Here is a 12,998-nt window from a genome sequence, read left to right on the forward strand (position 1 = left end):
ATAGATGTTAAGATATAAAAATAAAAGGATTGGACTGGGTTGTTGGTATATGAACAGCTTTGTAACTATTATACCAATGAAAATGCATCCACACAACTTCTTGAAACTTTGCTGAGTGCTGGAATCTTTCACCAGACAAAAGCAAAATGATTCTATAGAGAAATGCAGCTTTTCTTCACTCAGGATGTTCTCATGCAAGGACATCAGAGACATCATAGACAATTATAGATAATAATCACTTAGAGACTCTTTGGTGGTTTAGATATAATTACTATATTTTATACTAAACTACATTATACAATTATACCTCAGCCAACAAAGACTTCCTAGCTGGCTTTCTCTCTAGAAACAAAATTCCAGGTATTAAAACGCTTTCACATTTTGCCGTATTTGCTGATTTTTTTTTTTTTTTTTGGTACTGGGAATTGAACTTGAGATTTTGCGCTTGCAAGGCAGGCGGTGGAACCGTTGAGCTAAATCCCCATTCCCTCACTAATTCATTTTTGAGGTTTTAAAAAATGAGAATCGGGTGACAACGGTCAATCATGAAGGCCACAGCGGGGGCTGCGACAGAGTCAGCTGCACCCGGGTGGGCGGGAGCAGCTTGTGGCCGCGCCTGTAAGACCTCAGGGTTGGTTCAGTGGGACTGGGCCCTGGTGCGGGGAGTGAGGCAGAGCCTGCAAGAGCGGAACTTGAGATCGGAACCTGAGATCTAGGGGCTGTGCTTGCTACCCTCTGGGGCTCCTCGGCCTCCACTCGAGGAGCAGCAATAGCGAAGGCGGAAGGCTGGAGCATGTGGTGCTGGGTCCGTCAAAGTGACACAAGAACTGTTTACATAGCCAACAGGTTTCCTCAGAATGGCCTTTACACACCTCAGAGATTTATAGATAACTGGATAATTCCATCTAAGTATACTGTGTGGAATTTTGTCCCCCAAGATTTATTTGAACAATTCAGAAGATTGGCAAACTTTTATTTTTTATACTTTTGGTTCAGCTTATGACTGATGGACCTACCAGTCCGATTACCAGTGGACTTCCATTATTCTTTGTGATAACAGTAACTGCTATAAAACAGGGTTATGAAGACTGGTTACGACGTAACTCTGATAATGAAGTAAATGGAGCTGCTATTTACGTTGTTCGAAGTGGTGGCCTTGTAAAAATTAGATCAAAAAACATTTGGGTGGGTGATATTGTTCAAATAGCCAAAGATGAAATCTTCCCCGAAGACTCGGTGCTTCCCTCCTCGGATCGACCTGATGGTTCATGTCCCGTTACAACTGCTAATTTGCATGGAGAAACAAACCTAAAGACACATGTGGCAGTTCCAGAAGCAACAGTATCAGAGACAGTTGCCAATTTATACAATCTTATGGCAGCAATAGAATGCCAGCAACCGGAAGCTGGATTTTACAGATACATGGGAAAAATGATAACTCAGCAAATGGAAGGAATTGTAAGAACGCTAGACCCAGAGAGACTCTTACTTTATGGAGCCAGTTTAAAAAACACATAAGAAATTTTTGGTGTTGCTGTGTACACCAGAATGGAAACTGAAATGGCATTAAATTACAAGAGCAAGTCAGAAAAGATCTGCTGTGGAAAAATCAATGAAAACATTTTTTTGGTAGCAGCAATTGAACTCAGGCCCTTGTGCTTGCAAGGCAGGCAGTGAAACCTCTGAGGTAAATCCCCAGCTCAACACATTTTTGATAATTTACCTAATTCTTATTTCTATCATGAAATATATGTGGCAAGCTGAAGAAAAATGGGATGAACTGTGGTATAACCAAAAAAACAAAACAAAACAAAACAAAACAAAACAAAACAGAACATCAGAGAAATAGTAAGATTTTGAGATTTATTTCTGATTTCCTTGCTTTTCTGGTACTTAACAATTTCATCATTCCAATTTCGTTATATTTACCAGGTGAAATGTTGAAATAGATCTTTTTTTATTGGCTGGAATCTTAATCTTTATCATGAGGAATCAGATCAGAAAGCGCAAGTCAGTACTTCTGATCTGAATAAAGAACTTGAACAGGTGAACTATGTGTTTGTGGATAAAAGTGGAACACTAACAGAAAATGAGATGCAATTCCAGGAATGTTCAGTTAATGACATAAAACACCAAGAAATTAATGTTAGACTTCTACCCAAAAGGCCAACAGCTCACTCTTCAGGAGGAAACTTATCTTAGTGGTTTATCCTACCTTAGCAACTTAGCCCATCTTACAAGCAGTTCCTCTTTTAGAACCAGCCCTGAAAATGAAAATGAACTAATTAAAGAACATGGTCTCTTCTTTAAAGCAGTCTCTGATGTACTGTGCAGATCTGCAGTGTTCAAAGTGATGGCATTGGGGATGGTCCCTGGCAGTCCAGCCTGGCATCCTCCGAGCTGGAGTACTATGCGTCTTCCCCAGATGAAAAGGTGCTAGTGGAAGCTGCTGCAAGAATTGGCATTGTATTTACTGGCAGTTCTGAAGAAACTGTGGAAATTAAAATACTTGGAAAACTGGAACGGTACAAACTGCTTCATGTTTTGGAATTTGATTCAGGTTGTAGGAGAGTGAGTGTAATTGTTCAAGCATGTTCAGGTGAGAAGTTTTTATTTGCTAAAGGAGCAGAATCATTAATTTTCCCTAATTGCATAGATGAAGAAATGGAGAAAACCAGAATTCATGTAGGTGAGTTTGCTTTGAAAGGGCTAAGAATTCTATAAATAGCTTATAGACAGTTTACACCTAAAGAGTATGAAGATATAGACAGATGCATTTTTGAAGCCAGGACTGCCTTGCAGCAAGGGGAAGAGAAATTGGTGAAGTCTTCTAATTCATAAAGACGTGATTTTACTTGGGGCGACTGCAATAGAAAACAGACTACGAGATAAAGTTTGAGAAACCATTGAAGCATTGAGAATGGCTGGCATCAAAGTATGGGTACTTATGGGAGACAAACATCAAACCACTGTTAGAGTGAGTTTGTTATGTGGACCTTTTCATAGAATTATGAACATCCTTGAACTTAATGAGAAATCAGACAGTGTGCTGAAGAATTGAGTCAGCTTGCCAGAAGAATTATAGAAGATCATGTGATTCAGCATGGGCTGGTAGTGGATGGGACCAGCCTATCTCTTGAACTCTGGGAGCATGAAAAGCTGCTTATGGAAGTTTGCAGAAATTGTTCGGCTATATTATTCTGCCATATGGCACCACTGCAGAAAGCAAAAGTAATAAGACTGATAAAAATCTCACCTGAGAACTCTATAACATTGGCTGTTGGTGATGGTTCTAATGATGTAAGCATGATACAAGAAGTGCATGCTGGCACAGGAATGATGCATAAAGAAGGAAGACAGGCTGCAAGAAACAGTGACTATGCAATAGCTAGATTTACATCCTCTCCAAAGTACTTTTTCTTCATGGTCATTTTTATTATATCAGAATAGCTACCCTTGTGCAATATTTTTTTTTATAAGAATGTGTGCTTAGAAACAGCCCAATTGCCTAACAGTTGAAGACTGGATAAAGAAGATGTGGTTTTTCTATAAAATGGTGTACTACTCAGCCATACAGAATGAGAAACTAGAATCATACATAGGAAAATGGATGCATGTTGAGGCCATACTCTTTAAGTGAAATAAATAAGACACACATTTGGCAATAGCGAATAGTTTCTCTGGTGTGAAAAACTAAAAGTGTAAATAAGATCCAAATTGTATAACTGATAATGTGAAACAGGAAGAAAAGGGCTAAAGTTTGTAGGGGACATGGGAGAGGTAGGAGAAAGGAAATAAGGGACAAAAAAAATATGAGAAAAGGAAAAAAATGGAAACAAAATCTTTGTAAATGGTGGGGGGGAGTGAAGGGAGGGCAGGGGTGTGGGGAAAAAATGAGAACCAAGACCTGTCATGTAAAGGTAAAAGATCCTAATGATGAGTGTAATTGTACTGTATACCTAAAATGTACCAATAAACTCAAAAAAGAATGTGTGCTTTGCCACATCCTAGTTTTTATATCAGTTATTTCTTATCTCAACAAACACTGTATGACAGCATGTATCTGACTTTGTACAATATTTGTTTTATTTCCCTACCTATTCTATTATATAGTCTTTTGGAACAGCTTATAGACCTTCATGTATTACAGAACAAGTCTACTCTCTACCGGGGTATTAGTAAAAACCACCTATTAAGCATTAAAACTTTTCTTTATTGGACTATCCTGGGTTTCAGTCATGCCTTTATTTTCTTTTTTTGGGTCCTACTTTCTGATGGGAAAAGATACATCTCTGCTTGGAAATATCCAGATCTTTGGAAACTGGACATTGTCACTTGGTCTTCACAATCATGGCTATACAGTCACAGGAAAGATGGCTTTGGAAACTCATTTTTGGATTTGGATCAACCATTTTGTTACCTGGGATCTGCTGTGTTTTATTTTATATTTTCTTTTATTTTATCTATTTCTCTGGCCATTCTTGAGCTCACAGAATATACTTTCTACTTCTTATCAAGTGGTTCTACTTGCTTTGCCATGATCCTTATGGTTGTTACTTGTTTATTTCTTGACGTTGTGAAGAAGGTATTTGTCCGACAGCTCCATCCTACAAGTACTGAAAGGCACAGCTTAGTGAAACAAATTAAAGTGTCAGGTGCTTGGAATCCATGTGCTGTTTCCCAGTAGGAGAAGCGGCATGAAAGTCTGTTAGAAGACGAGCTCTGGAACAAGCTCTAGGGACATGTAGCCCCACCTACATCAGCAGATCGTGGACTGCTTCCGATCCTTTCTGCACCAGCGACAGGAGCGTCCTGACTCTCCGCAGTGGACTGATCTAATTGCTAAAGGGGCAGTAGTACTTGTAGAGAGATTTCACCTCCTTTCCTCTAATTCAGGGCTGATCATCCTGTAAAAGGCCAGTCTTGCCGTGAAGTCACTCTCCAAAATCTCTGGAGTAGTTCCGACCCATTCCAAACAAACAAAACATGAACAGGAACCCTTCTCTTCTCCCCTTAATTTGTGTATGAACATGTCAAAATTTGTGAATAAAGACAGTTTCATTCTTAAAAAAATGAGAATATTTTACCTTTTTGATTTTTTCCTTTCTTCTTCAGAACTGTCTTTATAAGCAATTTTTTTTTTTTTTTTTTTGGTACTGGGGATTGAACTGGAGTCCTTGCGCTTGCAAGGCAGGCCACCAAACCGCTGAGCTAAATCCCTGGCCCGCTATAAGCATTTTTTATGATTGTTGTCAAATGTTATCTCTTGTTTCCTAACAAAGCTTAATTCACTTAACGGTGGACTTAATTTTTTCATTGAGTTTTCTGTTGAACCAATGAGTGACTCCGGGGTGTCTCACCTTTGTACTGGTGGACACTTAGAGTTTTGGCTGACCTGATCATAACTATACGGATGAGTTATGTTCTGGAATATTAATGCAGATAAAATGTTTTTACATTCATGTTAATTGCCCTGTGCTAAAGAGACTAAAGGAAATCAGCTTGGCCCTGACAGAAAAAAAAAGCCACAGTTTCAAAGGCATCCAAACAGTAATACTAAAATAAAATTAATTAACTTTCTTTTAAACAAATTCTTTTAAGTTTTTATGGAAATTTATGCTTGTGTAAAATTTTTTGGCATGTCTTCTATGGGAAAGATACTTTTTTCTCTGTAAACCTTAGAGATAGAAGGAAAAAGAGAAAACTCCAAGTTGAAAGAAAGGCCCTGTGAACACTGGACAGAGGATAAAAAATAATTTAGTCGCATATATGTCTGCTAAAAGATCCTTTGGAGCAATCTGAAACTGCGATGGTAATCCACTGCAGAATTTCTCCACCTGGTGTTAAGATGATATGAAAACATCTCTAATTGGTTTCCAGGAAACTGAAGGTGCTAAAATATTTGTGGAATGAACATGGCCAAATATGGTTGCAGAAGCAGAGGCGTGGCTGAAGTCTCATAGTGAATTTAAAACTTGTTGGACCATGAACCCAGAATAAAGCTTGGCAGCCAACTCTGTTGTCCTAAAGGGCTAAAAAGTAATCTCAAAATGCTAATAAACACCATAATCTGGAGTTGGGGGAGTAGAAGTATTTCAAGCAGGGTCCCAGTCCTTAGCAGGTAGGTAAAAGTTAGATGAGGATACTGCTCAGAAAGCTTCCTCCCAGGAACTATGCATACGTATAAAATGTTGGCAAAGTTGAAGAAAACTTACTAAAAATAAAGGATGCTCATAAATCACATCAATCCACGACAGAGATCATTTTAAATTTGAATAGTATATGCTTTTATTTGGAGAAAGTATTTCTGAGGAAGTCATCCGTGGCCCTGCTTCAGGTTCCAGCAGCACAGAGGAGGCAAGAACAGACCCGTAGATGCCGATGAAAATGACTCCACTTCCTTGAAACTGATGTAGAAAGTTTGATTTGGAGTCTGGTGATAGATAATCATGGACTAGAAATCAGAACTCTAAGTCATAAGTAAATCATAACTCTGGGAAAAGTGAAGTATACAGTGGGTGAAATAGCAGAAGATGTAGGGTCTAGTCCTTGTTTTTGTCCCTTAACCACTTTTGTATGTTGGGACTGACGAGGCTTTATCAGAAAGTTGGGAATGAAAATACTAATCGGGCTTATTTTGCAAGGTTGTTGCAAGAATAGCATGAAATAATAATAATAAAAAAGAAAACATTGTATATGTTGCTGTTATACTATTATAAAGTCTCATAACTTGCTGGGAATTACAATGTTCTCAAACTTTACTGTGTGGATAAGAATCCCTTGGGTGCTTGCTAAGAAAACTTTCTATTTCTGGTAATCCATAAGGCACCATAGCCTAGAAAACCTTCCCACTACATAGCTCCTAAAGATGCTGGATAAAGTGTAGCCAACATCATTACAAATGTACAACTGAGCTTGTCATCAAGCAAGGAAAATTCCTAGGGTCAGAAACTGGACAAGACAGCAACGTGGACGGGGCAAATGGAGGATAAAATTACACTATTCTGAGGGGCAATAATGAGTGGCCTGTATTTTAGTCTAGATAGGGATAGAAGCTTAGGTGGATGTTCATCTGAGGTGTGGAGTAGGAACTGATACTTTTCATACATCTGTCTCTCTGGAAGGGCTTTTTTCCTTATTAAAAGTGTGAATTAAAAAATCCTTTGGCAGAAGGAAATGGCAAAGAGCTCACCTTTGGGCCTGTGTTCCCAGAGGGGCTGCACAGGCCTCTCCTTTTGTGACTTCTGTCCACTTGCACGACCTGCAAAGACCTCATTCCTGAAATGAAGTCTGAGTTCCTGAGTGGGGGAAACTTGACACATAGAGGGGCGCAGTCAAAATATTTTTCCTTTAGAGAATACTATCTTGGTGTAGATGTCCCTGGGTTCCCAATACAGTATAAAGCCCAGTCTTACATCAGCTCCAGTTCCTAAACTGTAACAAGACCTAGGAGAAACAGTCTTCAAACATAATAAGGTGTGTTGGGTGATCAAAAAATACAGCGAATATGAATACTTAAAGTATTACAACAAAAGACACATTGCCATTAATCCTAGTAAAAATACTCAGAATACTCCTTTCTTCAGACACACCTATCCTGTCATTCTTGGCATGTGTCTTTTATTGTAATAAGGCTTTTAAAATTTAAGCATTCTCTAGGTTTTTCAGTTACCCCTATATAGAATACAGTAAATTGTTATCCAAGTACAGATCCTCGTGTTGCATCTTCATTCTAGTGAATCACAGCACAGTGGGCCTGGGAATCTGCACTTTACTTTGGCATCACGCAGGAGTAAGATGCAAAGGGCTCTTGGAAGACTGATTGTGAAATAGAGCTTTGCCATTTTTCCAAAACTAATTCACATTGTGACTGCTTGAAATACTAAAGGTGTCTATACTTGGTTCCACCTCTGCCTCAGTGGGTTAAAGAGATACCTGTTGATATTTTTTTCTCTTGTAACTCTTTTGGCTTTATCAGTTTTGTGACTTGAATTGATAATTAGGAGGCCTGATTTTTTTCCCCTCATCTGTACTGATAAACAAGCAAACACACATCAAGTAAGACCCTCCCCACCAGCACCAAAAACCAAGATCCTGAACAAATATGGAGAATAGTAAATGGAAATACCATGCTCTTCCTCTCTTCTGCCATCTGCTTCGGTACCCTGCCTGGTGCCCAGCTGCTCCGTCTGACCAGACTGGGGACTCATGCATCTTTTTATGCCTGGAGGTTAACATGGTGCATGATGGGCCAGTGAGGAAGACAATGACTTTCTTTACTGTTTACGTTTTCTTCTGTATTGAAAACTTGTAGTTGCTCCAGATGTGTTTTTCCCTTCAGAGGAGAGGCAGAGAAGGGATGGAGGAAGGATTAGATGAAGGTCTCAAGAGAACAGCCACAAGGAAAGTTGTAGCCTTGGTTTTCCATCTTCTCATTCTTTGTTGCCTTTTTATCTATTGAACTCAACATGAGAGGGGTTTGCTTTTGAAAGGCCTATGCAGGAAAGAGTTGTTTTTCCTATCTTTGAGCTGTTCAGCCATCTGTCCCAATTTCCTCCTGGTTTCCTGTTATTTTCATTCTGCCTTTTATAAAGATTAACATGCGGTGCAACCACATATTCTATTAAGCTTGTCTCCTCGCTACTTTATCTCATTAACTGCTTGATCACTGTGAGTAAAAATAATCTTCCATTAAGTCACAACTTCAAACGTCTGTGAGACTTAGATCAAGCAAACCTTCAACAGCTTAAAAAAAAAAATCTCTTTAAATCCAGGAGGTTCACTTCAAAGGAAAACCTATGGGTGTTCTCAGCCCAACTGACAGGTAAATAGTCATTTGTAACTAAAGATATGCAAGTGAGAAAACACAGCATACTCTGGGGTTTCTAGCTTCTCTTAACTTCTTTGGTTGAGGCAATTTAGAGCTGGTTCTGGGGTGGGGTTGGACTAGATAACACAGTGGCCCACACGTGGAGATGGGTCAGTCCCACTAGGAAACATGAAGTTTCCTGTTCTCTCTCACAGTGTGTGGTTCTATTAACAAAATTAACACATACAATAACACACACACACACACACACTCACACTCACATGGAAAAAAGATTTAACGGGACAAAGATCATTCTGACTAGGAATGACTATTGTGAATATTTTGTTGATAGTCTTTGTAGGTCTTCAGTGTGTTTATGTGTTGGAAGTTTTCATTGCTTAGTAGATTTCTTATAGGCATAGTTGCATCTTTTAATTTTTGTGTGATTTTGGACCTTCTGTCCCACTAGTCTCTGAATTACACAAGGATAGGGCTTACAAATTCCCAAGGCTGAAGATAGTGCCTAACCAAATCATGCTTTATGAACCTCGGTTTGGATGAATAAATCAGAGTAACAAAATACCCCTTTACAAGCATAAATTTTTACTTGGTCAGCTACAGTTTAACTCTGAGGTTGCTTATTGGCTATTATAATAGGATGTTGAGCATCTTTATATGAAATATCTTTAGTTACTTCTTTAGAGAAATTCCTAGGAATAGAGTAGCCCAGTGTGTATAGGACACTTTAATGCTTTAGATACATAAGTTTCCTTCACAAAGGTACTCATTACTATGCCATCTGTAGTAATACAGGAGAGTCATAGTTTCCCTGTATAATTGCCAAAATTGTCATACTTTAAAATTTTTAAATTTTTTGGTAATTGTATTTTTTGAATGGTTGTTATTTGTCTGTTTTTTATTTTTATTTTATTTGCATGTCTATCTTTCTGTGTTATAAAAATTCTGCTCATTGGAACTTTTGGCCATGTGTTACATATATTTCTGGTCTGTCTACTGCCCTCAATAGATGTGTGTGTGTGTGTGTGTGTGTGTGTGTGTGTGTGTTTATATGTTACTGGAAATTGAACCCAGCGTCTTTGTGCTGAATGGTATCCTGGCTCTTTTAGTTTTTTTATTTTTAGGCAGTGTCTCTCTCTAAGTCATTAAACTGCTCAGTCTGGGCTGGTCTGGAACTTGCAGTGATCCTGCAAGTCTTCCAGCCTCCACCTCCCAGACCACTGACATTATAGGCGTGTGCCACCACAGCAGGCTCTAAAGAGTTTTTATCATCAATGGATAATATAGGTGTTTATTTGTACAAATATAAAAAGCTATTCTTTTTCCTTATTTTGTCTTTTATATTTATGAAATGTTTCTACTTTAATAATATAGAAATAATAGCTTAGAAAATAATCCAAAATGAACATACAAGCATCTAGGAGGAAAAGCCTGAACTTATTTATAGATACTCCTGGTGAACTGATTGATCATATGGAGGGAGAAATGTTATTCTCATTTAATACTCTGTATGAAAAGATATCCTGGAACATTTCAAATCACATTTAAAAAGCATTAGAGCGAGCTGGGCGCGGTGGTGGTGCAAGCTTGTAATACCAGCACTCAGGAGGCTGAAGCAGAAGGATCACCACAAGGTTGAGGCCAGCCTGGGTGGGCTACATAGTTCAGGGCCAGCCTAAACTACAAAGGGAGACCCTGCCTTAAAAAAAAAGGAAGAGAGAATTGGAAGAAAATACTGTACCAGTGAGCCTATGATTCCACTTATTGTAGCTGAGTATACAAATGTGTGTGAGTCTCAGAATTATTTTGGATGAAAAAAGATCTTATTTTTAAACGTTTTGGTTAGCACTTCTAATAAAAAATTTCCGCAGTTCAATTCAGTGTTGAACAGGAGGTTTAAAGTCAAGACTGAATTTCATATATCTTTTCCTGCCTGATAACAGTGATTCCTCCAGTGAAATTAAGCTAGTGTGAATAAGTGGATGGTGAAGGGGAGAGGATAGTGGGTTTGGAGTAAGAAGGCACAATGCCATTCCTGGGTTTATTTCACTACCCATCACATAGTTAGGTCGTCTTGGGCGGCCTTTCTCCTGACAAAAATCTGTACCCAGTCTACTCCATGGAGTGGGAAGACCAGATCAGATGCTGTAAATAATTAGTATGTATTCCTGAAGAATGCTGTATAGACAACACTAGCCTAATATTCTATGTATTGCTAATGTTTTCAACGTATTTCTACCTGTCTTAGAGAAGTATTTTCTTTAAGAACAAATTTTTTCCATTGTGCACTCTGAAAAATGTCTAGCATGGTGGCTTTGCTTAATAATATTTGGCAGTGATTAAGGCCTCTGACTCTGGAATATTAATGAGTTTGGTTGGAACCCAGATTCTGTCACCAATATTGTTATGACCTTGGGCAAGTTATTTAGTTTTTCTAAGTTTCAGTTTTCCCATTTTTGGAAAGAGAAAATAATAGCATCTGTCTTGAAAGTTAGGGCTCTTTGGTTATGCCACTAATCTTTTATGCTCATGCAAGAAAAGGGAATTTAATAACAAATCTAACCATATCTATGTCTGTTTAGATATCTTATGTCCATTGAGCAGTGATAGTGAACATTTCGGAGCTTTCAGTGATAATAAACAACTGGCTTAGGTATCCATGCCATATGTTCGCCACCATTGCAGTAGAGTAACCCTGTTCTCCAGAAGTGGCTAATAAAGGTATGATTCAGGAACTCAAACTATGATATTGTTCTCTTTTATTTTGTCTCTTTTGATAAGGAGATTATAAAGCAGGAATTGTTACATGGTATAGTTGATGGTATGACAGTCCCTACATTATGTGTATACTTATCTAACTCATAATTTCAACATTTTATTGTTTAAAACATCATGATGAAGTAGTGTTAATTTGTTTTGTTTTGGCCATATCCCTAACCTGGACCTTTCAGGTGGTCTGATGACTATGGTGCTTTATTTAACCCTGGTCATCTTACCCAGTCTGATGGGCATTGGCCATGTGGTCCTAGGACTTGCAGGCTTCTTATCATCATGTGACTGTAGAATGGGAGAAGGAGTTTTCCAAAGGAATGGTGTTATAGGATGAGTTCATAGTCAGAAATAGCCAATGTAGAACTTTTGTGCACAGTTATGGGTATATCAAATGAAAAAGGAAGAAGAAAAGTTAGGTCTTACTAGTATTGTTTATGGGAAGAATGTTTATTTCTTAGGACCTGGAAGATAGCTGTTGGTTTCAGAAGTGCTACAGTTAATCAGCATTTGAATGAATTTACTGTCTACATCTGGTAACAGGTTCTAGCAAGCCATGCCATGAAGCGCTTAGAGTAAAGAAAAGAGGCTCATCTTTTCAGACTTATGGCTTCTCCTAATAAATGCTCTTTTTGTCAGTGTGGTGGTGCAGACTTGTAATCTTAGTCCTTGGGGGACTGAGGTAGGAGGATCACTGCAAGTTCAAGGCCAGTCTAGTAGAGACCTTGTATCAAAAAGCCAAAAAAAAAAAAACCATCTCATTTTTAGCGACAGCTATAGGAATTTTCCAACCTTCAGTCTGTGGTGCTATTTCTGACTTTTTAAAGAGTCAAAGTATGATTAAAGTGACAAAAGATCCCGATTCCCTTGTTTTCTTTTTTTCCCATCGATTAGTCTGATACTCCTGGAGTTTTGTCTTTTTCTTTCTCTGGGCTTGGATTTATCTTAATTTTGATTTTTTCTTTTAGTCCGACTCTGGCCACATAGAGATGGATCCCAATATCAGTGGGTAATAAGAATTGAAATTTACATTAGCTACTTTGTATGTGTTGTGTAATTGAGATTGAACAAGAATAGACCAAATCTTTTGACTTAGAACCGTGGGAACACTTTATTGTTTTGGTAGTGGGGATCGAGCTCAGGACCTTGTGCCTGTGAGGCAGCCAGTGGAACCGCTGAGCTAAATCCCCAGCCCTGGAACACTCTTTTTTATTTAAGCACCTTCAACTTCAAGGTGAGGCTTTCAACTGGCACATATCATCACAGCAAGCAGACAAACCTATTGAAATAAACCTAATTACTTTTTTCGTAAAGACAGACGTCAAGAGACATAACAAATCATATGCAACAGGGTGTAGTTTTGAGGGTAATTTTCCCTAATTATAAACAGCATCTTGATATC

At 38.4% G+C, this 12,998-nt stretch overlaps 1 pseudogene; it reads left to right on the top strand.

The window, feature by feature from the left end:
• The first annotated feature begins 793 nt into the window (after positions 1–793).
• LOC104860999 lies at positions 794–4,839 on the top strand (annotated as a pseudogene).
• The last annotated feature ends 8,159 nt before the right edge of the window (positions 4,840–12,998 follow it).

This window comes from Fukomys damarensis, unplaced genomic scaffold (assembly GCF_012274545.1).
Source record: "Fukomys damarensis isolate Sample0158 unplaced genomic scaffold, DMR_v1.0_HiC HiC_scaffold_9, whole genome shotgun sequence".
In the NCBI taxonomy this organism is placed as follows: Eukaryota; Metazoa; Chordata; class Mammalia; order Rodentia; family Bathyergidae; genus Fukomys; species Fukomys damarensis.